The sequence below is a fragment of the Oncorhynchus keta genome, chromosome 36 (genome assembly GCF_023373465.1).
Source record: "Oncorhynchus keta strain PuntledgeMale-10-30-2019 chromosome 36, Oket_V2, whole genome shotgun sequence".
In the NCBI taxonomy this organism is placed as follows: Eukaryota; Metazoa; Chordata; class Actinopteri; order Salmoniformes; family Salmonidae; genus Oncorhynchus; species Oncorhynchus keta.
The window spans coordinates 25,131,933-25,135,765 of record NC_068456.1 but is presented as its reverse complement, the minus strand read 5'-3'; positions in this window follow the sequence as shown (position 1 = coordinate 25,135,765).

Genomic DNA, 3,833 nt, shown 5'->3' with positions numbered 1-3,833 from the left:
CCCCAGAGCCTCATTGGATATGCAACGTACATTGGGGTGCGTCATGACGCACGCCGGCGAATCAGGGTTTTAATTCACTAGGCAATACACAAAACGGTTTTTTAAAAATCTCTCGCTCTCTACGTTGATGACCTGATACCTATTGAATCTCTGAGGGTTTACTGTTGACTTTTGACATTGTGAAAATATATATTTTTTTAAATGTATCAAAGCAATAAAGTTAGGTTTTTAATTAATGTTAATATTTTTTTAGGCCAACCTTTTCCTTCAGATGATTTGTTGCCTGGTTCATTATTTCATATTTAACCAGGAACTTCATTGGTTTATAGGCCTACAGGTGAATATTAATTGATGCAAATGTGTTGCTGAGATGTTGCATGTGGTCTAGGCCTTTTACACCCTTCTTGCTTTGCACGCACACCTGTCTGTGCTTCAAACCTGTCTGTTAGCTATTCAGCCATGCAAAACGGAGCAGTGCTACCACAGACTGGAAGTAGTGGAAAGGGGGGCTTCTAACAACTGGATTTAATAGTTTCTTGTGCATGGCTCGGTGATGTAAGGGATGCATTTTTCATAAGAATTATGGATGGACGGATATACCTCCCAACTGACTATGGATATACCTCCCAACTGACTATAGATATACCTCCCAACTGACTATAGATATACCTCCCAACTGACTATAGATATACCTCCCAACTGACTATAGATATACCTCCCAACTGACTATAGATATACCTCCCAACTGACTATAGATATACCTCCCAACTGACTATGGATATACCTCCCAACTGACTATAGATATACCTCCCAACTGACTATGGATATACCTCCCAACTGACTATGGATATACCTCCCAACTGACTATAGATATACCTCCCAACTCACTATAGATATACCTCCCAACTGACTATAGATATACCTCCCAACTGACTATAGATATACCTCCCAACTGACTATAGATATACCTCCCAACTGACTATAGATATACCTCCCAACTGACTATGGATATACCTCCCAACTGACTATAGATATACCTCCCAACTGACTATGGATATACCTCCCAACTGACTATGGATATACCTCCCAACTGACTATAGATATACCTCCCAACTGACTATGGATATACCTCCCAACTGACTATAGATATACCTCCCAACTGACTATGGATATACCTCCCAACTGACTATGGATATACCTCCCAACTGACTATAGATATACCTCCCAACTGACTATAGATATACCTCCCAACTGACTATGGATATACCTCCCAACTGACTATGGATATACCTCCCAACTGACTATAGATATACCTCCCAACTGACTATGGATATACCTCCCAACTGACTATGGATATACCTCCCAACTGACTATGGATATACCTCCCAACTGACTATAGATATACCTCCCAACTGACTATAGATATACCTTCCAACTGACTATGGATATACCTCCCAACTGACTATAGATATACCTCCCAACTGACTATAGATATACCTCCCAACTGACTATGGATATACCTCCCAACTGACTATAGATATACCTCCCAACTGACTATAGATATACCTCCCAACTGACTATGGATATACCTCCCAACTGACTATGGATATACCTCCCAACTGACTATGGATATACCTCCCAACTGACTATGGATATACCTCCCAACTGACTATGGATATACCTCCCAACTGACTATGGATATACCTCCCAACTGACTATGGATATACCTCCCAACTGACTATGGATATACCTCCCAACTGACTATGGATATACCTCCCAACTGACTATGGATATACCTCCCAACTTTAAACACATTCTGCGAAAAAGGTACAGTAATTTAATTGTGAATGGTTCAGAACACATTCACTATGGAATGCGATTATACCTTGACTTATTAATTCATGAAATATTTTAGCCAACACTCACAAACAAATATATAAATGATATATACATGCCTGGATTACATGTGAGGTCAAAAAAAGAAGAAGAGATTATTTAGAAACCGTGAAAGATAAACATTGGGTTTAATAGCTTATGCTTGGTGTTGTGTCACTCTGATCACACTCACCCCAATTAGGCCTAATCCTAGGGAAGAAGGGGTAAACAAATGGTTGTGTTTATTCAGCTATAGACAGAGGTGAGATTCCCAGGCTTCTGCCAACATTTGCTCTCCATCCCCCCCACGGTTGTGTACCTGCCTTGGAACCTTAAGCTTGAAGCCTACTAGTTGAGTGTTCGGAGCTAGAGTTCTACCCCAAGCCGTTTTATACACGATCATGTTCTGAACAGGTATCCCACAGCATAGGAATACAGCTTTGTGTGGCTAGATTTGTTTTGTTACTGGCTTTCAATTACCCTGTTTGACTGTTCATCTGTTCAAGGTCTAACAGGCTAGAGGAAATATCTGTGATAAAAAAAAATCAGCTGTTGAGTAGTACAATTGGAAGAAATTATAGGCCTACTTATAGACCTACTGTCAAACAACAGTGGCACTAACGAGTTATATTAATAATAATAAATGATAATGAAGCTGCTGTAAGTGTTAACACAATACAGCATAAGCACATTTTATTAAATAATGTGTGATGAATAAATAGCCAAAATAGTTAAAGGAAAACCAATAAATTCACACTGCCTTAAAGAGCTTGTCTTACGTTATTCCCATTCATGGCAAAACCTCCCCCTGACAACAGTTGCACATCCTCTTACGCCCTCTTGTGGCGTCACTGGGGATAAACTGCAGTTAGGCCGAACTCAATTTCCTCTATTGGCCCTTATTCTTGAGTGGCAGAGGAGCTGTAAAGAAAAATACTGGAGGATCATAGTATAAGACAGGAAGACAAAACAATAGAATTGGGAATTAGAACGCTAGAATGGACATGAATCTTCTTATGATGGTATAAAGGTAAGTCATTTTGATCACAGAATTGGTCAATTATGGTTTGCCAATGTTGTGATAATATATTGTGTAAAATAATAAATTTAAAGAATTTATCTGCACTGTATGTTTGTCTAGCTAACCAGACAGTTTTTTAAAAATTAACTGCTAATATGCCAACCTTCCATTCAAATAAAAGAGTCAATCCACAGCCACACTGTCTGAAATCAGGTGATGATAGAACTTAGACAAGTTGTAAATGCAATACGTAGCCTACTGATATTGTATGATATAATAGCATTCACAGCTTTCCAAGAAAACTCAAATTGAGACACTTATGGTCTGTTTAAATATCATTTAGGGGTTATTTATACATACAATTGTTATAAAACCTGGATAAACTGTATTTATAATGAAATAACACTATTTTAGGTTGACAATAATTCTATAACACATGTTGTGATATATTACATGCCTTACTTTTATTTTACTGCATCAGTGAAATCAAGTTTATGCCTCTACTATTAATTCCAATTAGACTGTTTGGATTTCTCCCTGACCAATATGGCTGCCATTGGCCCCTGATTCGGAAACATTGAGGGTTTATGACGTTTTTTAATTACTTTTTTTTATATAACCTTTACTTAACTAGGCAAGTCATTGCCACATTATGGACAAAAGTTGTGAGGCCTATCTCACATATCTACCGTGTTTTATTCTAATGGCTGAATCACAGAATAATCTTCATCTTTCTTAATTAATCTGTAGGTCTATTAAAGATGGAACATAAACCAATCATGGATTCAGAGAGTAAATGTATAGTTGAAGTTGAAAGTTTACATACACTTAAAACTTGTTTTTCAAACACTCCACAAATTTCTTGTTAACGAACTATAGTTTTGGAAAGTCGGTTAGGACATCTACTTTGTGCATGACACAAGGAATCTTTCCAACA